The following is a 24301-nucleotide window of genomic DNA, read 5'->3' as shown; positions in this document are numbered from 1 at the left end:
TTCAAGATTCTTGAATTGTTGTGTTGAAAATGTGCTCACTTATTTACAGGCTAAAGCAAAACACTTCTCAATGAGGATAGATGATTTGCTTTGCTAATCTGGGGCATGGTCAACTCAGGGTTTAGCCCCTAAATAACTTCCTGCACAGGAGGTCAGGAAGAATATATCTTTTTCTTTTTCGAGTCTAGTACCTTAATTCCAGAAACACAGCGCCTTGTCATCCAGAGAGAAAATGAAGGTGTAATAAAACATGAAGCGACAACTTTTGTGAACCATGGATTCCCTTATTTTTCTGTCTTAATTTTGTGAAAACTCATGTTTCCAATCTTGCTTTCTCCTTAAAAGGCATAAGGCCAAGATAAATATAAGGGATTTTAACTTCTAATTTTTGTAATTTTTTCCAGCTGCACAGGTCTGTCTGGTTTAGCTTTTATGACAAATGAAAGTCATGTTCCAGTAATACTGTAATAATGTGAGAGTTTTAGGACTCATACAGTACTACTCTTAATAAGTTATTTAAAGCTGACCTCAATGTTTTCAGGCTTTTTTGGTAACAAGCATGGATAAGCATCTTTCAATTAGTTATCTGTAAAACAGATTAGTTCCTTTGACAGTTACTGCTGACAAGAGAAGGTCTGTAACTGGTCTGTATTACAGACAGTGCAGGTTATCATATTGGTAAAGTTTCTACAGATGTGGTTATTATATATGGACAATATATATAACAATATAACAGTGCAACAAGTAACAACTAAGCTAATGACAGGTACATAAACACATTAAGATAATCAAGAGCTGGGCATATAACAATCAGATATCAAACTTTTTTCTATGACCTTTTGTCTTCTCTTCATGGCTCTATGGCAGACAGGTTAGACCAGAGGTTTTCAGTGGACAGGTTGTTTTTGCTATGTTTGCACAATTTTCAGCAAAATAAGAACTCAGTACTTCATGAAGTCCTCAAATACTGCTGTCATATTAAAAAGACCTCATCAGTATAAGCGAAGATGATCCAAGAAACTCTACTAGTGCTTATTCATACAGTTAAAACTACTATATAACTGTCTTACCTCCTCACTACCATATGTAAGCTGTACAAAGTTATTCAAGTGATCAGCTCTCTTTAAATTACTTTCTGGCCTTTAAATTAGACTAATAAAACAGAACATGCTCTTGATTCAAAGGTAAAAAGAGAAATCTGGCACCTACAGGAATTAAGACTGAAATATCATAATACACGGAAAGTACTCCATTTCAAAGGAGATGTAAAGAAATTATTCTAAACTTTGTAGATTTTCACAGTTAAAAAGGCAAAAATATTGGAAAAATATGACCTTAAAATCAGATATTCGAACTGAATTTGGCTGACAAGCTTCACCTTGTGAGAATTTAGAAGGTAAAATAAATTCTATTCTCTGCGGAAGAGAAATTTCAACAGCACCTGACCTTTATAAAGAAAGTTGTACCCATTTTGCTCAATCCTGTATCCTGAAAGTTCACATGGTAGTAAGAGCACCTTATTATGACTAAACTGTTGAATGTATTTATTGATAAGCTGATTCTTTTCTTTCTTATCCTTCTCATTAATTAATTAATGAGACCTATTGTTGTTTCAGCTACATGGCTGAAAGAACACTATAATCCGTGACATTTATTTAAGGAGGAGAATTCATTAAATACTTGGCTTAAATAGGACTTTGACTCCATGCAATTACATTTGCATCCAGGTGTAGATACAAATATGTCTTAAATACTATTCAGAATTTTGGAATTAGAGGTGCAAGCTTACATAAGTGTATTCAAAATTAATTATAAAAAAAGTATTGCTTGTAATCCATAGGCAATCATCAGATTGTCAGTTTTCAAACACATTCCAATGATGGCTAACTAATCTGATAGCAGAAAAAAATTATAAATATTATCCAAAGGTAAAAAGTCCAAGATTTAAAATGTTTATTCATACATTACAGGAATGTATTTACATATTCATTAAGTGAATTAATTACATATGTGACTTACTGCATGTAACCAAAGGTGGGTAACAAATCAAGAAAAAAAATCCAGAAAAACTCAAACAGTTTCACATTCATAGTTCTTGAATGTCACCTTGAATAATAAGTTAGGATGCAATGCTGACCAAGTCACATTTTCCCAGATGGTGAGCATTTCTTGTATTGTAGGGGCTTAAAATATATAGGGCCTGATCTGCAATAAACTGCCATGACTGTTGCTGTTGAAGTCAAGACTTTGAATTTCCGATGACATGCTAAACTTTTTTAAAAAAAGTATCTGATAAGTATTATAAATATATCAATTCTGAATTAGTTTTAAGTTTAATGTTTTCCTATTCTCCTCCCCAGTTAAGAAAATTGCCAACTGACTTCATGGTTGTTATTAAGCAACATTTCTAAACAATCAAGATGCAGATCATTAATGGTAATAAGAACTCAAAGATGAAACAGAAATATTAAAAACTCATGAAAGCAAACAGACACAGAACTTTGGAGGGAGATTAAATTATGTTAAAAGAAGTCCTAAAATCATTTGATACTAGAGGAAAATCTAGGAGGAAATTAATCTGTCTGCATGTACAACATAATATCAATGATGGACAGTAAAATAATGCACAAGGTCTCACACAAAATGATTGCATAACATTTTTGGCTGGTGATTTATTTTTTGATTATCACCCATTCTGAGGATTGCAAGAGAAGGGATTGATCTGTTCTGATATAAAAATTCTCTAAGTATTTCTTTTCCAATAATAATATTTAAAAGGTAACACAGACTATCTAAAATATAGGTTACATACCTAAAATACTTCTCTACAGCTTTGGGAAGACTAAAATAACCTAAGAAGAGTACAGAGAATCAATTAGGTAATTTTCTGCCTGCTTTGCCAAATCATAGTCTGAGACCATCACACAATAGTTAGTTAGAGTCATTTTTATGTTATTTTAATGCAAGAGCAACTCTGGTTTTAAACATGTATTTTATGGAGCAACAGCAAATATAATCATAAGACTTTAACTTAAGCAGGCCTGTGTTAAAAAGAAAACAAAACAAAACAACAAAACAACAAACCATCCAATAAAAAAATCAACCAAACTATTAATCATCTGTGTATCCTTTTTCTTAGTATATAGAAATGTACTGTTCCTTAAAGCCTGTGTTGCCATTTGGGCTGGCTTTTTTACTGCTGACATGTATACCTAAGGATTACAATAAAAATAAGTTATGGGTACTATACAAAAAAACCTCTGTATGTGAGATTTGATTGACATGTACTTCTTTTTTCCAGGGAACTACCACCTTTTCAAAAAGCTTGACAGTAATGATTTAGAACTGTGGATGTTGGTACTCTCTTGGGGCTAACAGAAGGAGATCAGTTCCCCAGTTGATTTAAGTGAATGGATTTTTGGACTGCGAAGCTATAAGCTGACTTATTAAATTGAAATAAAGATGTCAGACTGGGGTTGATTAATCTTAAATTTTTAAAGCAAATTACAACAGTTTAGGTGAAAAACATTCACAACCCTTTCTACTTCCAAATCTTGAAAAGGCCTTAAAAGCAGCTGCTCTCTGTTCCTCTATACAAAGGAACTGACCAACTTCTCTGTAGGGCAGTAATGATTCTACTGCCACTATGCCAGTAAAACTTGACCACATGGACCAGTGTGGGTTTTTTAAATTAATTAGACTATATGGAAAAACGAGCCCTTTCTCTCTGGGTTCATGTTCTTGGAATCATAGAGTCATTTAGGTTGGAAAAAACCTCTAAGATCATTGAGTCCAATCACTGACCCAGCACTGAACCATGTCCCCAACTCCCACATCTACAGGTCCTTTAAATACCTTCAGGAATGGTGACGCAACCACTTCCCTGGCCTGACTCTTCCAATGCCTGACCACCCTTTGAGTGATGAAACTTTTCCCAATGCCTAATTTAAACCTGTCCTGGTGCAATTTCAGGCCATTTCCTCATTCTATTACTTGTTACCTGGGAGACTGACCCCTCCCTGGCTCCACCCTCCTGTCAGGGAGCTGCAGAGAGCAAGAAGGTCCCTCCTGCGACTCCTTGTCTCCAGGCTGAGCCCCCCCCAGCTCCCTCAGCCACTCCTGGTGCTCCAGATCTTTCCCCAGCTCCGGTCCCTTCCCTAGAAATACTCCAGTCCCTCAATGTCTCTCTTGTCTGAGGGGCCCAGAACTGCCCCCAGCACTCGAGGTGTGGCCCCAGCAGTGCCCAGCACAGGGACGGGCACTGCCCTGGGCCTGTGACACACCATGGCTGGGACAGCACAGGGACCATTGGCCTCTTGCCCACCTGGGCACATCTGGGCTCATGTTCAGTCACTGTTACCAGCACCCCCCAGGTCGTATCCCACTGGGCAGTTTTCCAGCCACTCTATCCCCAGCCTGTAGCAATGCAGGAGGTTGTCGTGACCCCGGGTCAGGAACCAGCACTTCCCGTTGTTGTACCTCACACAGTTGGCTTCAGCCCACAGATCCAGTCTATCCAGATCCCTCTGCATAGCCTTCCTGCCCTCCAAAAGATCAACACTTGGTGTCATCTTCGAACATACATAAGTGAGAATTTGTTTCACTTGTTTAGTAAAACAGCGCCCACAGTAATCTCCTGTCCTTCATCCACCTCAAATTTCTGACTAGAATGCAACTTTTGTCACTTGGTCCCAACAAGAGTCTCACAGACTCTTTAATATCTCTTGGATAGCAAGGCGAGGGAGAGAGTTGAGAATATAGAAAGACATCCATCTCATTGCTGCATGCAAATGGCAAGTAATCCTAAAAGAATGTACTGGATGATGCTATTGGAATCTGGTGTTCCTCAACTTGAAAGCCATTCCTTTGAAATATCAGCATTTAAAGAATGTTATTCAGTGATTGTTTTCGCTGATACCTTCCTTATTCTTTCCATGAACATTTTGGATTCCTCTGAGCACGCAAAACTGTAGTTGCCACATACCAACCATTCTATTATTCTGCTTATCATATGACAATGCTTTCTGCATTGCATATGAAAAGCTCCTGAAGCAGCTTTCAGAAACTTTTTCTCAGAAACCTTTTCTCTGCAGTGCTATTGATATTTCCAAAGAAATTCAGAAGCAGACAAAATTACTTATTCGACTTCTATTTGGCATCTGCATCGAGGAGCCTTTAATATACCAAATAAAGCTAAAAATTTCTCTTCTTTGCCCATTGGTGCCTAGCACTAGAAGTTTAATACAAAGTTGGTATGCAGCTAAGAAGGAAGTTAGGAATTTGTGATTTGTAACTCCTATTGATACATTTCCCCTTCCTTTCTCCATCTAAAAAAAAAGCTTTGGACATTTTTTCAGAAGCCTGTAAGATAGCTATTTTTTCCTGAGAATCCTTACTCATTTCCTATCTTCCTGTAAATAATTTTACCCAAGAATTTGTCATCCAGTGTTCTCCCTACTAACAAATCTTCAGTCTGTTTACATTCAGAAAAACTGCAATATGCTAAAGCTTGGATGTAAAGAGATAATTAACTTAGTGATTCTTTCTGAAGTATTTTATTCCATGTGCTTTTCTGAAACAAAATGATTCAGTCCTGCAAAAGTAATGTCCTTATTTATTTCATTATACATCTAGATAAGGATTCTGTCTGCCTTCTTGGCTTAGTGTCAACAACTGTCAGAAAGGAAATGATGGAAAATAAGAGCCTCCACTGTAAGGTTTAACTAAGGTCATGGATGCATTTAAGAACACCTATTACATGACTGTCCACATGAAATAGAAGATAAGCACAGCTTTGATTATATGTGAGTATATATATAATTTTTTTTTAAGGAAGTGGATGTTTAGAGACTAATCATATTTCATCTGGCAATGTGAAGCATTGTGTTTTACACCACTTTGAAAGGAAAATGCAGTACGGGAAATTTTCTGCAGAGGAATCTACATGTTGGCAATATTTCTCTTTTGTGATAAATACCTGTCATAGGCATTGTTATGTATTTTGGAAGGTTACACATGAAAAACCGTTTTTAGAAATAGAAAGTAAACAAAAAGCAAAATAATACATGTTGTGCCTTTTGTATTTTAGTTCTCTGTCTTACACTTAGAAAAAACTACTGCAAAGAACTCTCTTGTTCACCATATCACATCATATCTCATTTATTTACTGCTTTGGCTTCTGCTCTGTATCAAACCCCCTGCTAGACTGCTGCAGCAATTTTAACCTAATAAAAGCATTAAGTTACTTGAGGAAACAATCCGAGTTCACACACAATAAAACAATTCTGGATTTTTTTCAAGTTACCCTAGGAATTATATTTATCTCTGTTGTTGCCTTAATGGGCCTAAAAAACAAGAATGTAGCTTTGGAGCAGCTTCTTGCATCCTATGGTATGTATTCACCACATGGAAGTATTCCTTAGTACAGAGGCCTCGTTTAAAATACATGACAGATTTTCTTACACTCCAGGTACTTGAAAGTGATTTTTATATCCACAAAAATAGCCAAATCAACCTTACAGGTATAGAGAGAAGGGTCCTTATTTTTTTATGTCCTGTCTCTTTTTTTATCTTGTTTTTGAAATGGCTTGTGAATGGCTGATCCTAAATCCACGCAGAATAAATCTGATAAATCTGATTAATTCGGAGGATAATACAACTTAAATAAAGCACAAGCTCAGATTGCCAGCAATGCCATTAGTTTTAGAAAATGCATCTCTAACACATGGAGGCTTGCAAACATGCAGGCGTAACCCACTTCTGTAACTACCAGTTTATTTGAAACCATTCATACAGAGTTAATATATTCTGTTATTCCTTTTGTGGTGCAGGACAACTAGAGATATTATTCTGTATTTAAAGGTAATGAATGGAGCAATAGTGAAAATCAGAGATTGCGCCACACAGAGGACAGAAATATCAACATGACTCACCTGCATTAGAAAAATCCTACACTTTATATCTGCCTCAAACATGATTTAATTTCCCTGATATGCAACAGCTGTCAATTTAAAAATAAAACAAACCAGGCTTAGCACAGCTACAATCATAACAAACAATGACCTTGGCTTATATCTCGTAGCCATGGTAGCAACTGAAAGGACTCTTCCCACAGTGTGTTAGAAGGGGGGGGTTTAATCACAGTTTCCCATGACTGGGTGTCTCAGCCACAGAGCAAGGCTGAAAGCTGAAACAAAGAGTTCTGCAGCAAAAGAGGTTTTTCTGAGGCACAAAATAATTTGTGATCACACCATAGAAATTTTTCTTTGGTCCTGTAGGGTATATGCCTGCTCAAGAGGCTCAGCTCCTTTTGGAATCATAAAACTGCACCTACAAATGGTGGTGAAGTTTTAGTCTATTTATGTATATGCATGTTTGTCAAGGGAAAAGAATAATATGTTTGTGAGAAGGTTTTTCAGTGTTTCCTGTTAGTTTGAGCAGGATTGTCAAGTCGAAGTCAAAACTGGAGTTTGTTCTCAGTCTGACTCTTGGATATATTTCTTTGTGTCCTTTTCATTAAATGTAGGAGTGCTACAACTCTTTACTTACAAGAATGTGGAAATAAAATAATTAGTCTCTTTCAAACCCCAAAAAGTGCGAGGAGGCTTTTCTGACTTTGCCTCTGTGAGGTTAAGTGAATGGCTCACTCTTTAAAGTGCATTTTTTCTCATATCCTCAGGAGATGCAAAAAGCACAAATACAATGTGAGAAGCTTGATTGCCATGTTCATAGTTGATGAAAAGAATTTAAAAAATGGGAAAATAACAACTAAGGAGTTGCACAGAAGTTTACATAACATTAAATGTGGAATTTATTTATTTTCTAAAAGATCTGTTTATTTTTGATCTAAAAGGTACTGTTGGTTGGGCAAGAAAACTTTCAAGCCAATATGTAGTTGAGCAACAATACTGCACATACCACAGGCTGGCACAGATACTGGTGTGCACATGTTGTGCTTGAAACACCTAGACCCTCTCCAGTCACTTTGGACATACTTTCAGAAGTCTTTCCTTAGCCTGTTGCAGGGAAACTCAGAAGCTTCCCTGTGTCTTCTCTCTGTCTTTACACTCAGTAGGTTTTGGTGTGTGCATGGGAAGTGGTGAAGGCTCCATGGTGTAAGCCAACTCACTTTCTCATTTTGCCACCCCATTTAATGTAACTCTCAGGGCCTTCCTCTTTCCGGGATCCTGGGCTCCATGTAAGCGCTCAGCTGAGGTGAGCATCAGCATCAGCCAGAATTCTTCTACTGACAGGTGCTCTGTCACACAGCTCACTCAGCCCTCCTGGTAGAGTAAATTAATGGGATCACAATAAATACCAAGTTTAATTGGACTGAATTCCATGGTAGCGTCTCAAACAGCTTCCCTCCAGACTGTGAGGAGTGGAGGCTGCCAGGAAGAAGCAAGGAGGTAAATTCTGGCTACACTCTATCTGCAAACAGGAGAAAACCCACCATGTAATATGTAAAAGGAAACGGCTGCTTACATGGAGTCTTTTAAATAATCCTCTAAAACGTGTAAGAATAAATATGCTAAAGAAATTTAGCTGGATTTGTTGTGAAGGGAAGCTACTACATAACTGGCAGTTCCTGTGTGCAGGGTTTGCTTCACTGATTTTGCCAGATAAGAATAAAGCAGACAAATATAGAACACCACTGGTGTAGCAAAATGGAGGAGAGAAATGGGGACTTCTCAGTTATTCTGAGGTATAAGGCTGGTTGTTGCTGAAGGAGTCAAGTGAATCAAACCTGCACTGTTGGGAATCCCTCCTGTTTGGGAAAGAGCGTGGTATTTAATATTCCTGCAGTGACAGAGCACAACAATCACTGTGGTAGATGTACTGATTCTCGTGGAAATTAAAAAAGAAAAAAAATGACAGTAACAAGCAGCGTCAGTGTTGTCTTTTCGAAATCTGCAGAAAATCTTCCAAATAACTGGAGTAATAAAGGAAATGGCTGCCAACACTGGATACCTAAAATAAGAACAGAGGACACCTAGTAACAATATTTTTCCAGAAAAGTCAGGGCCTCCAGTAATTGTCACTCCGAGGACTCCTCCACTATATTTAATCACTCTTGCTGGATTGTTCTTCCATTAAATTTTTATGGTTGCTTTTTGAATACATGACAATTTTTATCTTTCCTTTTTGTTTTAGCTGAACTTGGAAGACCACAGTTTTGTTCAGATGTGTTGTTAAATGTTTCCTAATTCTTGTATTTGAAAGGCAATCAAGCCATTGCATTTTCCCTGTCTCAAGTGATTTTCATGGAGTGCTGTCTGGGCCCTTTTTCTGACTTTTCCAAAGAGAGGAGCTCCAGCATACATGTTCCCACTTCCATGCCACTCTTGTTCACGTATCATACGCTTTATTTTGATTATGTGAACGTTTTTTTGTACCACTGCTTTGCAATATGAAGCACTCAGAGCTACATATAGAATTAAGTGTGTGGCAGCTCCTGGCTTCACATTGTGGCACCACGATGCTTTTCGTGAAACAGAGAATGGTGGAGATGGTGTTGGGGGGACCAGGCTAATAGTCCCAACTGTTTGCTTTTAAACTCATAGCTATGATACTCAGTTCCTGGATTCTGACTGCCTGAGAATTTAATGAGTACACAATGCCACTTGTAAACATTCACCCTCAAAACTGGTTTTACAGCCAGTCTTGCAGAATCCAGCTAGGTAGGACCACGCATTGTCAGTGGAACAAAGCTACTGTGAAAGCTAAATGAAAGGCAAAAGAATGTGGCTTCGTTCCTTATTGGGAAATGCACAGTGAGTATGTAGTAAGTGTTGTCAGCAACTGGGGGTGGGTGGTCTCTTGAGAATGGAAGCTGCATGGAAATTCCCATGCTTTGGGCAAAGAAGTAAAAGACGGAAGAGGGACTTATTGCCTTACAAGACAGGTAGACAAGAGAGAAGTGTCTTTACTGATTTTTGCGTATGTGACTGAACTGTGTGACACTACCGATTGAAGTAAAAATCATCTCACATGTATTAGGGATAAAGTGGGAAATGATCATTCATTCAAGGTGCCATAGTACCTGCACTTTTCAAACACAATATATAGAAAATCCATAACTCATTGAACTTCATGTGTGGAGAAGTTTACAGAGAGACAAGTTGTTCTGAGAATTACGAGACTGTAACTACAGATCCACAAATATGACAAGCAGAAATAAAGTTCTCAACTAATGGGAGCTGTTTGCTTAGCAGTATTTCATCCTACATTGGGAAAAAATGCCAGGCTGAGCCTTTCTTCTTGCAAGAATTAAAAAAATAAAACTTAAATATTATTCTGTATATTCTCCATGTATTGCCACATCATTTTAATTTGAAGAAATGGTAGTATGCACATTTCAATCATTTGTATTTGATAGTAGTGCTTAAGTACTTAGACGTTAAATCACCTCTGAAACACAGAGTTTTTATTTTCTACATAATCTGCAACGGGCAGCAATCATACAAACCTCTTTGTTTTTCCCACTCTATAGCCTGAAATGACCTACCTGTTTTAGCCTGAAAGCATGTGCAATAAATGTCACAAAGAAATGAGTTTTGTTCTACACAGAGAGCTTATTACTTCCTGGAAGGATGTCCCTGAAAGCCGATACTGATATTTATCAAGGTGGTGGTATTTAAAGGTTTTAAGGGTATTTAGAGATTACATACCTACACAGAACTTGTAAAACCCCTGCACATCTAATTAATTTTAAGATGAATGTCAGCTTTTGAAAGTCAGCTTTTGAAAGTCGTGCTGAGGTTTCTATCCGCGTCTGGAGTTATTTCAGCAACTTAAAAACAAAACTGCAACATCCTGAGGTGATAATTGCCTTGAAAGAAAAACAGCAATAAAACTGGCTAAAATATAAGTGGTTGGAGCTACTGCATTGATTATTCCATCAACAGTTCTATAAGAACTGTACTTTTGTACAGATGACAGTGAGCAAACTACACTACAGAAAGTTGTTGCAAACACTTTCCTCCAGAATAGCGTGCAAACCCCTAAAACAAGTTAGAAATGGTCTAGGAGAGAGCCTGTAATCAAGGCTTTTCTCCCACATTTGCTCTTCTATAGTCCATTAGATGAATCCAGTGAATACAAAATAAAAATGGAAAAAACTTTGCATCCATTTTAAAATCCCTAAGATCAGGCCCTATTTCCTTTAATAAAAATACATAAAAATGAATAAGTTATGTATAAAAAAGTAATTCATACCGTCAGTGGTGAGCAAAAATCCACCAATATGAATCTGTTATTTTCATAGGATCATACACAGGTTTGGGTTCATCTTAAGGTTCTGCTAGTTCCAACTGCGCTGTCATGAGTAGGAGCACCTTTCTGTTAGATTTTATTGCTCAAAGCTCCCTCCAACCTGGCCTTGGACACTTCGAGGAATGGGACACCCATGACTTCTCTGGGCAACCTGTGCAAAGGCCTCACGACCCTCACAGGGAAGAATTTCCTCCTAATATCCAATCTAAATCTACTCTCATTCAGTTTAAGGCCATTACTCCTTGTTTTGTCACTCTATGCCCTTTTCAAAAGTCCCTCTCTCTCCTTTTTATAAGCCCATGAAGTGCTGGAAGGGGTTCTATGGTCTTCCAGGAGCCTTCTCTTCTCAGGCTGAACAACCTGAGTTCTCCCAGCCTGGTTCCATAGGAGACCTGATCCAGCCCTCTGATCACCTTTATGGTTCTCCTCTGGACTCCCTTTTTTATACAAACAGATAATTTTTTACACACTTCAAAGTGTGTAAAAAAGTGTGTAATTATTAGTCTTCTTCTTCCTCCCTATCTTGCCTTTGTTCTGTTTTCTCACAATTGATACATGCTTGTTATATTTTTCTTTAGGAGGAGCCAAAACACAGTAAAGTGAAGTTATCTGCGTCCTTGTACAAACACATCCTTTCAGGGACATATTCTTTAAAAATTAACAATTTTTTATTCAAGGCTCAGGAAAAGCTTAATAATTTACTTTCTACATAGTTCTCACATTTATCTGGCAATTTATTTAGGACTTTAATATTAATGATGTTAATTTTTCAACTCAGACAAGAGCCTTTAAGTTTTAGAGCATCATATATACTTGCTTGTATGTCTCAACTACTTTTCCCATATATTTGGTTAGATCTTTGGAAAATGGTGCTTTGTCATTATGCTTAAGTAAAAAGACTGGTCTAATACTTTTCCAAAGTTAATGATAGAACACCCTCGTTCTCACTCTTGCTCTCACTCCCTTGCGAACATGTAGGAATGAATTTAATGAGCAAAACATTCAAATTATGAGCCAAGAATTGGTGAAAAGTGTTTTTTTCCACAAAGCTATATTTGTAGCTACATTGCTGTAGTTTTGACCTACTGCCAAAGTCTTTTCTGTTCATGCAATTCTTCCATTTGAGATTTTCTTCCTTCAAATGTTGAAACTAGTCATTAGTATGTCTGTATGTATGGGATGATGTCATCTCACACTAAACATTTCTGAGGCATACAGAAATAAAAAAAAATAGTTAAATTATTAAGAGAACAATTGTTTATCCTAAATATACAAAACCTTATATCACGTATTTAGCTAGTTATGCCTGTGCAATAAATTACTGGTAGAAGTGCTTAGCTTAACTTTTATGGGTTTTTATGAATATATTTTAAAGATATTTCTAAGTGTCCTTGTTGGTTGGCATTTATATTTTCTATAGGAACTATAAGGATGCAGGGGTTTATTGTGTGATTTTGGTTTGGGTATTTTTTCTGTATGTGCTAGCTAAACCTTTAGCTTAACCTGCTGAATTTTTATTAAGTGAAGCAAATATTGCGCTAGACTCTGTTGCAGAAGCAGTTATTATCACAAACTCATATATTTGGTTTCTAAATCATAGGAAAAACAGAATGAACATTTCTACATTTAAGTAGGATATTACTTTCATGTAATTGCTCCAAAGAGATTTCAAAGAGTTAGTGATGCTCCAAAGAATAAACCATGTTTAAGAGCACCAAATTCCTCTCAGGATCATATTGTCACATACATTATATTGTGTACACAGGATACCACCCAATAAGTAGTGTGATATGATGCTGCTTTGGATTCTTTGAACAAGTTTCATACTTCTGGACTGGGTAACTAACGATATGAAACAACAACTACAGTATTTGTATGCAAGTAAGCAATACAACCAACTTAGACTCTGTTTTGCATCAAAAAACACAATAAAGGGTATGAACACAAAAAAGCAACTGACTCAAAGCTCATTCAAGTCAAAGGGATTAGCAGTGATGCTTAAACTCTTTGCTTCATCAGGACTTAGGTGATAAGTAGTGATAATCCATTCTAAAAATTTAAAATATTGCACTTTGGGATTTTTTACAGTCTTGCTGTACAAAAACTACATAGTCTGTCCTGAACAGTTCCTCAGGTCTCCTGCAGCTGGCTAATTTCTGATGGCAAACATCAGGGCTTTCAGGGCATGTGGGACCAGAGCTGTTTTTCCTGCTTCATAACTGCCCATCTAACCTCCCCCGAGTTAGTTTTGTGTCTGTCAAACAAAAATCTTAATGCTTGCTTGTCTTTGTAGAGTGCCTAGAAATGCAAAGATCTGTTTGTGCCGTACATTTCGCTCAGTTTGGGTCACAGTTTTTCAAGACTCCCAATAGGAGGGAATCAATACAAGACCCCTCAAATGAAGTTGCAGGTTACAGCCTTTTGTTACTAGGAGTATCTGGATATAACTTTTGGCTTTGAAAATAATAATTTTTTGATCCAGAAGAACTGACTCTGAAATAGCTTTTACTTTCCTTTAAAAGTAAATTTACTTTGAATTTGCTTTATTGTGGATTTACTCAATTCTTACATGACTACAGGGTGTTTGTTCTATAACTAACTGAAGTTATGCGCTTCTTTATGCAAGATTACAAATCTCGCTAATTATTATAGTTCATGAATTTATATTTTCTGTCATAAGCTTAATTATGCCTTGTCAGAAAATTAGTTTTCAAGCTCATGGATACTTTCATATGTCTGTAAAGGTCAAATTGGATCAACATAAGTGTTTTACTATAATAAATGTGAAACATTACATTTGGAATTCAAATTCCTTTGAAACACTGTAAGAAGTTTAAAAAGCAAAAAATTACTTTGAAATTATTAATATAAATTTAAAATGTGAAAATGGGCTTTTGGATTTTTTTAAACATTTTCCAACTTGTTTTTTCTTAAAAGATCAAAAATGCTATGATTTGTTTAACAAAGAAATTTCTATCGCAGCAGTTTTCTCTAATGGAAAATCAATTACATCATATTTCAACCAACCTTCACTTTGATGCTGTACAGTATCAGCAGCCTCTCAAAGTCCAAAGGGGGACAATGGGCCTTACGGATATGTCGTCTCATGGCATGTGACAAAATCAAGCTGTCTCATGAATGGGCCCCATTCAATGTTTCGATATCTCTTAACGTCCTTGGTCATACAACTCAATTTCTGTGTCCTAAAATGGTACAAAGTCTACCCAAACATTCTTAATCATTCTATTATTAAATGGCCCATTAAATGAAATAAGTTATGGGTCTTAAAGAAGTAAAAAAAACATTTAAATGTAATCCTGAGTGGCAGCTGGGAGAGACTGTGCTTCAGCCTCTAGGAGAGACTGCAGAGGAGACTGTAGAGACTGTGGGAGACTCTCTAAATCATCTGGAACCTGTACAGCACAGACTGCAGCTGTGGTGGGAAAGGATTGCTCTTTGTTAAGTTAAAAGCTATCCCTACAGAATGAATGAGATTTCCTATTGTAGTAATTTTTGTACTGTGCCACTAAATGGTAGAAACAAGAATCAAAAATCTTCCCTGAACCCACAAAAAACACCTAACTTTGCAAGGAGCAACATGCCTCCCCTTTCCTTCACTTTGACCTGCTGATGAACTGTGGTCAGGACCATACCTCTGCCCATCCTGTGGAATTTAGTCATCTGAGGAAAAAGGGCGAAAAGTGCTTAGACTGCAGCTCTGACTGATCCATAACATTTGTGAGGCTGCTGATCAGCTCACTGGCATCCTGTACAGGGGTTAGACACTGTGGTTCTGGATTTATTGAAATTTCCCTTTCCACTTTAAAAAAAAATCTTCCCCCCTTAGGGATTACTCCCACCGTGCTGTATGACAAAGGTAGAACATTTATCGGTATTTCCATTTCCTTTTTTAGTAAGCCACAGACATGAGAGAAAGTACGGATCTTGTGCTTTCTCATGCAGTTTTGTATTCTCAACATCCTTATGGGATTTGCCCACTTGACTGAAATTATCACACCACAGTTTGCCCAGACCTTCTTTTTTAGCATTATAAACATTTATGAAGTGTTAGTGAAACCTGTTCTAGACAAATAAAAAGCAACACCAAAAAACCTGAGAAAACGGAGAGAAACTTCAAGCTAATTTACTGCTTAGGAATAATTTTGCAGTGAATTCAATATATAGGACACCCAAAGAGAAATGCACAATCTGATATTTCTGCTAAGTAGTTTTGAACTCCAGTATTTCTGTTTATTTTTCAGTGCTTTCCCTGATGAGTGACTGCTGCACTCCTTCCAATTTAACTAATACTGTGTCTCCCTCACCCAAGGTTATTCATATCTTGCTAATTATGTGATTAAACTTACCGTTAAGACTCAGCTTCCTGATTTGGCTTTGAAATTTGTTGGGTTCTATTTCTAAGTGATATAACTAAGCAGGAAGAAGTTCTGTTTATTCCTGGGAAACATGCTCTTGTGTATTTTGCTTCTGAGAACTGTGTGGACGTTGGCTGATTTCATAACACATTATAAACTTAGTGGTTTCAGTTAAGAAAGTCCCAGTTCTCAGAAGTTTCAGTGAGATTTATCCTTACGTTATTGCCATTTGGTACCTCTGATAAATATTTCCAAGAGATTTTAGCAATCAGAATAGCCTTGGACCCCAAATCTGCTACCAGCTGCTGCATCTTCTTTTTATTTTGCTCTGAAGCTTGTTGCAGTTGCTTTATCTTCTCATGCTACAGTGAAACTCAAGTAGATGACAGCAGAATGAAACAAAGCCTAGTGTCTCTCTTCCCAACTGGTGTGAGATCTCTACAGACCCATCTGGCAGGCTTTCCTTTAAAATAAACTTTAAAAAAAAGGTCTGTTCAATTTCACTTGGCTTAAGGGAGAAATTTCCTTTTCCTCTGGTCACTATATTACACAAATTCTTAGAAAAGTAAAAACAAACAAATGAAAAAACAGGTTAAAGAGTTGTAACTGATGTTGACAAGTGTGGGTTCCTGCTGGAAAACTTCTGAAATTGAACTTATACCAGCTGTATTTGAAGAGTTCTTATTTCCCTTTATCTGAATTTTTTACCACAGCATATTTTGGTACCAAGTAAGTGAAGACAGATTACTATCACTACTGTAAACAGCTAACAACTATGATGACACTGACAGAGAGGAATTTGGAACAGAGTTTGAGGCTCTAGGGCTTACCATAGAATGAGGTAAAATATCTGATGATTTATTAGCTCCTTAAGCAATGACAAATGCAAGGATCTTCAAATCCAGTATTCAACTTTTTTCCATACTCTTGAAAGTCATTCCTTTCCCTAGAGGAAAGAGATAGAACAAAAAGAGGAAGACAGTAGGAGGGAAAGCACATGAAGTAAGTATAGGATTCACAGAAATTATATATCCTGAAGAACTTCTGAAAGAAAATGCAAGTTGGAAAAGAATGGGTACAAGTGTTTTGATAGCTAAGCACAGTACACATGACTGAAGGACAGATTTCTAAAAGGATTTAAACACCTAAACCAATGAGAGTAACACATTTTTTGGCTGCTGCCTTGGTCTGAAACATCTGAATCGCCTTGAAAAATGGTTCCTATCACAGCAGGTTTTGTGAGTTCTTTTATTGGTTGGCACTTGGCATTTCTGAATTTTTTACTTCCCTGCTTATTTTAAAACAATTTTTTATTTATTACCTGAAGAAAAGTGAAGAAATCTGTTCTGACTCCGAAGCTCTTTAGAACAGCCTCATGCTGATGTCTGAGCACAAGATTACTGTGAATCTAATGGAACTAGCTGGTGCTACATTTAAGTGTCCTATGAACCTGCCAAATCAGTGTGAGCCTACAGTTTATGTCAGTCAGGGCAAGACTGGACAATCCACAACACTGTTAATGTATGTGGTACAGTCACAGCTCTTAGTCAGGTACAGCAGAAATACAAATGCTTGGGGAAGCTAAAACCAGAAAATCCCAATAACAAGAAAAAAGCATAAGCTATATTACTGTTTCTTTTTGAAGTCACAGGCTACTAGAGTAGTCACATGGGATATCTTCAAGTATATTCTACAGAAGTACATCTTCCCTCAGTGCACCAGACATTTTACTCTTACATTTCTATATACAATTACTTCTACTATTCAATTATGATGTTTCAGTTTACCATTTAACAGGGTGCTTCACTAACGCTTTGTTTTTGTTAATACAAACAGAAAAACCCCCATACACCTACATTTGAAATCTGCTTCAGTGGTAAACTCAATAAAGTCCATGCTTCTTGTGCAATTTATCTGTTTATGTAAAGTTATCTTTCAGACACAGTATTTGAAGCAGATCTTCATAAAAGAAATGTTGAACATTTCACCACACAGCATACATGACTACAAACCATAAATAAAGGTCAATGACACAAAACTTCCTCCTAGAAAGCTCCAGGCCCTTCCAGACAGAACTGGGTTTCTCCACGTTGCAAATCTGTGACCTTCCCTGCATACGCACCAAGTCTTTATGGTAAACATGCCCCTATGTGGCCAACATTTCCTGTTTACATATGTAGTAATAAACTCTTCTAGAAGTTTTCTTCTTTGCCTTTGATACCTTTCAGCCCTTTTTAAGGCAAATTGTTATGATTAGTTAATTAAATAATAGTAAAAACACTAGCATTAATTGAAAGCACAAGTGAAGCTTCTCAAGTTACTCAGTGAGATTTACCAGTTTTAGCAATGCCTTAATCTCTTAATTTTATCAAGTATGTTCAGAAGACTGTCTCCAGAGGAATACTCTTCCACAATTAATAATTTAAAAGAAAACATATATGAAAAATTGAACAGTTATTTCTATAGTTTAATGTTTTTGTTATTTATGTGATTTGATTTTCCATTCATCTTAAGAAATGAAAACAGATAATTTCAATGTTTTCTATTTCCTAATGTTCAGCACAATGCTGAAAAATTATATTGTCTGTACTAGAGCAAATATCAGAAAATATATTCATAAAAATATTTGACTCACATATTTCTATTTAGCTTTAATTTTACTAGAAAACAGACCACAATTTAACCTAATAGTTTTAGAAAAAATATCAGATATAGCTTACAGTGGTTCTGTACTGACCCATGGTTCATCTAAACAATATTTTTTTGGGAAAGCTTGAACCTGCAAGTGAAGGGCCATTTATTTCCTATAGTAAAGGTAATAAATTGGATGATTAGTTGCAATACACTTGACAACAACTTGAAAATAAAATAGCAGTTGTGTCTAATAGAAAATTAATTTGTGTCCATGAAAGGACCTCAGCAAGTTCTAAAAATGTAAGAACCATGACTATCTCTCATTCATCTAATCTCAAATAAAGTTTCTTCTGCTAAAACAAATGACAGTAAAACTGACACAATAAAGCTCCACTGTCTTCTCGTTTTTAGACATTAATGCTTTTTTCCCCAACCCAATTATGCTTAGAACAAAGTTATGGTAATAACGATTCACAAAAGAGAAGAGTAACGAACAAAGGACAAGACATGAAAGCAGCACAACTGTTACAGAAAGGGTGATGTATTTCCAAGATGGTCACAATATGTGGCTTCATGAAGATGAGAGAGAAGGAGCTGCCTGATGGAAAAATATACAACAGTGTCAGAAACCACAGCATCACTACCTCCTCACCAGAGAAATGCTCTTCTTTCAGATCCTTTAATGTCTGAGTTCTCAAATTCTGTTTCTCTGGCTTTGTTTTTTCTCTCTTTAATTAAAAAAAAACAACAACAACAACAACAAAAAAAAAGACAATATTTCAAAGCCAGCTGTCAGAGAGGCTGTTGTTGTAATGCCTAGCCTAAATCCAGCTCCTCTGGCCACCTAAGGATTAACTCTTCAGTCAGAAAATAAAGAACTTCCACCCTTGACTAGTGTGACAACTACATTCTGCCTTCCAAAACCAGACTTCTGCTCTCTGAATCCCCATCTGCACACTTCTTAGTCTACTTCCTTAGTAGAAGCTGCAAGCAAGGGTCTATGACCATTACAAGGCTGTAGAATTTCCAGATTTTTTATAACAGATGTATTTTAAAATTGGTGTAGCTACTTTAGCTCAAAAGCTTCAAGATTTTGCAACCAGGACCATTGTAATGCAGTTACTTTGGAATCAGCATCAGTAATGCATAGGAGGTAATATCATGGTTGAGGCTCAAAAGGAAATCTCTCTCTTCAGAAGAGTACTCTGAAATCCATGAAGTTTAGTCTGAACAGCATTCAAATTTTTGGGAAGTGTGATACAAACAAAAATTTTTTGGAATTACATTAGGCTAAACCCTAATTTTTTCTTCAAAAAATATTGTTCTGAATCTTGGATAAAGAACCAACAGAAAGAAGTAGAAACACCAGAGTAGTTTCTATGGCACCTCCTCTTTCCACATAAGACAGGAAGATGGTGGGACTGTGTGAACCTCCTCCCTGGGGAGCACTGATTCTCATACTAGCCTGGTGTAGCTCCAGGCTACATCCTTACACATCTACAAAGGTAAGTTAAACTGATTTTGTGTCCCACATAGTCCCTCACAGCACTAGCTTTGAAATCCAGCCTTTCGGGGACAAATAGTTGAATGAATATTGCTAAAATAGGAATTGGTGGTAGCAGGCTATCCAATCTAATCCAACCTACACCCTAAAATCATATGGGAGTCCCTGGGACTTTTGAAACACATATTTTTGCATCATCCATAGTTAACAAAAATCTACTCTGTGACTCCTACTCAAAGACATTTCCACCTGCACCTGCAGAAACACAGTCCCTCTTTCAAATCCTTAGGGAATTCTCGGCACTATGAGAAGTTTACTTTCCTGTTATTTTTTCATGGTGTCTACATAAAAGCGGTGTTTTTCACTACTCAGAATGCTAAATCCCACATCCTGTTTCCCAGGTCTGATCCTGAAAGGCTTGGGACTTAGAAGTATTCACTGCTGTCTGATATTGTGAAAAAATAATCCTCAAGTTCTTTGACAAATTTCCCTCAACTAAATACACTCAAGGAGTGTTATACCAGGGCTTCCACATCATACTTTGGTTGTATACTATGAGTGGTGGTCATTCACCTGCAGTTCCTGAAAGTGCACTAGTTAACACAAGTGCACACAATTCATCAATAGTAGGTGCCTGTGTAGAGTGTTTATTTTACCCCGTGGTTTAAGGCGACATACCTGCAGTTACAACCTGCCACCACTTGGCAGTGTGCAATAGATTTACAAGTAACAGATTCTTCCACTCTGAAATAGTAGAGGAAAACAATTTGAAATTACTTTGGCATTCACCTTACCTGTCATTTTTACCCTTCTCTCCTTGCCTTCAACACAGCATCTTAACGTCAAGAAATTAATTCCTCGTAATTTCTCATAAAAGATGAAAAAACCCAGCCCCACAACCCAGACAACACTGTACCCAAATAAAACCACCAAAATCGCCAAATGCCCCTAGTGGCATTAAATTTTCTCTCTCTTTTTTCTTTTTTCTTACCTGTCTGTCTTTCCAGTCATCTACAGGATCATGATTAGCATAAACTAGGGGAAAATGAGCTAGCTTTGAACTAGTAATGCTACTCATTGTAAATTCACCTACAGTAGCAGAGAATATGAAAATATCAATCAGAAAACTACTGCAAAAGCTGTGGAAATGTGTGGTTGATGAGACTATGCTGCCGTAGGTAAACTGCTAGAGGGAAGAGCTCAGCTGTGGAGGACTTTGCACTCCAACCATCAGGAAATAAATATGCAATGAAGAGAAGCTCTGAGAGTTTCATCATTACAGTATTCTACAACTTGGTGTAGAGATAGAGCCGTACAAATTACAGCCAACATATTTTCTAGTGCAGGTAAGAACATAGTATTTTGCATGCTATGGTAGCTCCCACTCAGAAGGAAGACTTATGCACGTTGGAGAAATTAATAAGATAAATGTCCATCTAAAAAAAATAAATATAGTTCCAATAGTAAAAAAAAAAAAAAAGTGGTTATCCCACGTGTGTAAATAAGTACATACTTAATTTGCAAATATAATGGTCATAATTGCATATGCAAATGAAACCACCATCAGACATATTACACAATAATTTCCTTCAGGAATGTATAAGAAAACACTTCACAGTATGACTGATTTGTCTATGTAACATACACATGAAATGCAAATGCAGTCCTGAAAACCTGCTTGAACTAGATGGTAGCAGACTGTTTATCCAGTCTACTCAACAGCTACCTTATATTTTTGTGCTACATTTACTTTGTGCTGTATTTTCAGAAAATCAGAACCAATTGCCTGATACAGGAATGACTAGAACTATGGAGGGTAGTCATAGACCAGAGTGTATTTACCTTACATCTTACTCTGACTACTGAACTTGTATAAGAGACTGCAAACATACAGCAAGGAAGTAAACACCAAGGACCTGGTTTTCCCTTAGAGTAGACGCTTGGTAGATTTGTTTTACTCCAATATAAAAATAATCAGTCTCAGAACATCACTAAAAAATTCAGTGTTTTGAAGGGAAGAATTTAACATAAGACATTATCAAATATAATATGCAAAATAGCAGTCTTTTTGTAAATTGTGTGCTGTGTCTTTCAACCAAAGCATAAAAATTCTCTTCCTACTTTATCTGCAAAATTACAGACAAACATGTTCCATGGAAAGCAGCACATTATGTTTTGCAGGTCTTAAAACTTCATGTTTTGTATCAGTTTGTTTTTGTCTCAGAACAAATGCAGATTTCCCAAGAACTATAGTTATACCATCGTATTTAATAAGTGGTGTGAAATGTTATGACTTGGACAGCTATCACAGAAATATTACTCTGATAACAGTAAAAATACACATCACATAAAGCCTTATTTTAGTTGTCTAACATGGCTGGACAACTAAAATATGGAAACATAAGTTTTCAGATAATTCTTATTTGCTATCTGGTCAGTCGCTGGTACCTGTTTATAACAGATCTTGCTGCTCTAAACAGTCTCTCTTTCGAAGGGATTACTTGGAGAATAAACAAGTAACCGGTGGGAATACTGATGGCACAGTCTTGTCCCTAGTGATTATTTTAACTTGGATTTGAGCAAGCTACACCTGAGTTTTGTATTCATGGTGTCAAACTTCAGTTGCTTCATAGGCTTTATAGTGCTTTCATTTAAAAGCTTCAATTATTTATGCGCTTGACCAGCCAACCCAATTAGTCCAAGCCATGTATCTGTTTTAGTGTGATCCATGATGCAGGTTAAAAACTACTGAGGGCCTCCTCAGAATCACCTCTGATGTTTTTTCACAGCCCCAAGCCCTGAACAATAAGCAGGAAGATTGCCTCGTTCTCCCCAGCCCATCTCATACCCACTTTGATATGCCCCCATCTGAACAAATTCTCCCTACACTAATTATTTTGGAAATCCAGGCCTGTATTTAAGGTAGAATCCTGCCACTTAGCTTTACAAAAGTGTCATTAAAATCTAATTCATTTCAGCCTGAAACTTTGCCAAGCACTTTCTGCTGCCCAAAATGATACAGAACCAGAGAGGATAAAGACATAAGGCAGTGGATTTCTGAAGTCCATCTGGGAGTGTGTGGAAAAGTTTGAGAAAACTAAACTGTTCTTAAACAGTTCTGCGTAGGTATTAGACATTTCCCCTATTTTTCTTTCCTTATCACACATTATCAAGGATATTTACTTAAAGACAGAGTCTTTGTTTAGGTATTCATCTTTCGTTTTCTGCTTATTAAGAATCTAAAATCCTAATCCTCTGCTCGTGAGGGTGTCCACAGCAGGACTGCTATGGAAATTATTGAACTGCCAAAACTCGGAGGACTGTGACACCAGGTAGAGAAAAAACAGGAGAGGCGGATGAACTGTTAGGAAAAAGGTTCCCTTTTTATCTAAATATTTTCATTAATAAAGAACAAGGAAAGGGAAGGAAACTGCACAATATATTTCTGAGGCCCAGCTATTCTTTTAACCAAGCCTTCAGGAGGACAAAGTGTGAAAGGGTTCTGTCGTTCATAAGAGAAAGGCTATGTTATAGTGTACAGTGTTTTTTTAATGTAGACCTTTGGATCCTATCATTTATTTACATACTTTGATATTTTTTTCTTTGAGGTCCTCAAGCACCAGTGTCAGGAATGGTCACAGACAGGCATTTGCTGTGCTGGGTTGTTAAATAACCTCCAGGAACCTTGTCAAGGACATGTCAGATACCTTCAGAAATATTGAGTTCTCCAAAAATAAAGTTATTACAAAAATCATAACCAATACACTTCTCTGCTTCTACAATCACATATATGTTTCAAACTTCTTTTTCATAATTGCAAACATATAGCAGATGAAATTTCATTTTCATTTGGCGTTAAACCCCAGAAAATTGGGACTTTAGTGACAACATGAAGGTAAAGTGATAATGGGCAGGTTTTAACCCTGCAGTAGCAACTGACTGCTACTGTGTGATAGGGTCTTCCACTCTATATTCATCTTGTTGAGAGAAAAGTGACCAAAAAGTAAAACTTTTTGGGCTGACAGCCATCAAGAGTGGTGTGAAACAAGGATATATAATGATAAAAATATAAACTTATTATTTAGGGTGCATAAAGGCCTCACTGGAAATGAAAGCAAGTTCCAAGCCAAATTCCTGACCCCAAATCCAGCAGACAGGTGGTATAAAGAAGAAACAGAAAAAGAAAGCACAGTTTTCCTTAAAAAACTAAGGGAAAATGAAGTGGCATATTATAAGCAGAGTCTAAGGTAAAGTACACAAGAGATTGTAGGACATTTTGGCTATTACTCCCCAAGTATGCGAAAGAAAGAAAGGTGGTAGGGAGGGTCCAATGTGTAGGTTCTATGGCCAGGCCCCAAATACTATTAATCATACAGTGGATGCAGTTGGAGAGGAATGCATGGCAGATTTCACAGTGAAGGAGAGCAGCTGCCTTGCAGGGCAATATCTTCACAAGAAAAGATAATTATCACTGTCTGTGGTCCAGACAGAGCAGTAAAGAAAGGCGATACTT

General features: G+C 36.9%; 1 long non-coding RNA gene across 1 annotated transcript in view; it reads right to left on the bottom strand.

Moving 5' to 3' along the window:
* The window catches only part of LOC108639712, a 38662-nt gene extending 22153 nt beyond the window's left edge, over positions 1–16509 (bottom strand). Inside the window, exon 1 of the long non-coding RNA XR_001920674.1 lies at positions 16481–16509. This is a non-coding gene — a long non-coding RNA (uncharacterized LOC108639712). The remainder of the gene's footprint in view (positions 1–16480) is intronic.
* Positions 16510–24301: the final 7792 nt, after the last annotated feature.

This window comes from Manacus vitellinus, unplaced genomic scaffold (genome assembly GCF_001715985.3).
Source record: "Manacus vitellinus isolate BGI_N305 unplaced genomic scaffold, ASM171598v3 scaffold_23_pilon, whole genome shotgun sequence".
In the NCBI taxonomy this organism is placed as follows: Eukaryota; Metazoa; Chordata; class Aves; order Passeriformes; family Pipridae; genus Manacus; species Manacus vitellinus.
Note: the sequence above shows the minus strand (reverse complement) of the source record. Positions and strands in the feature narration are given on the sequence as shown.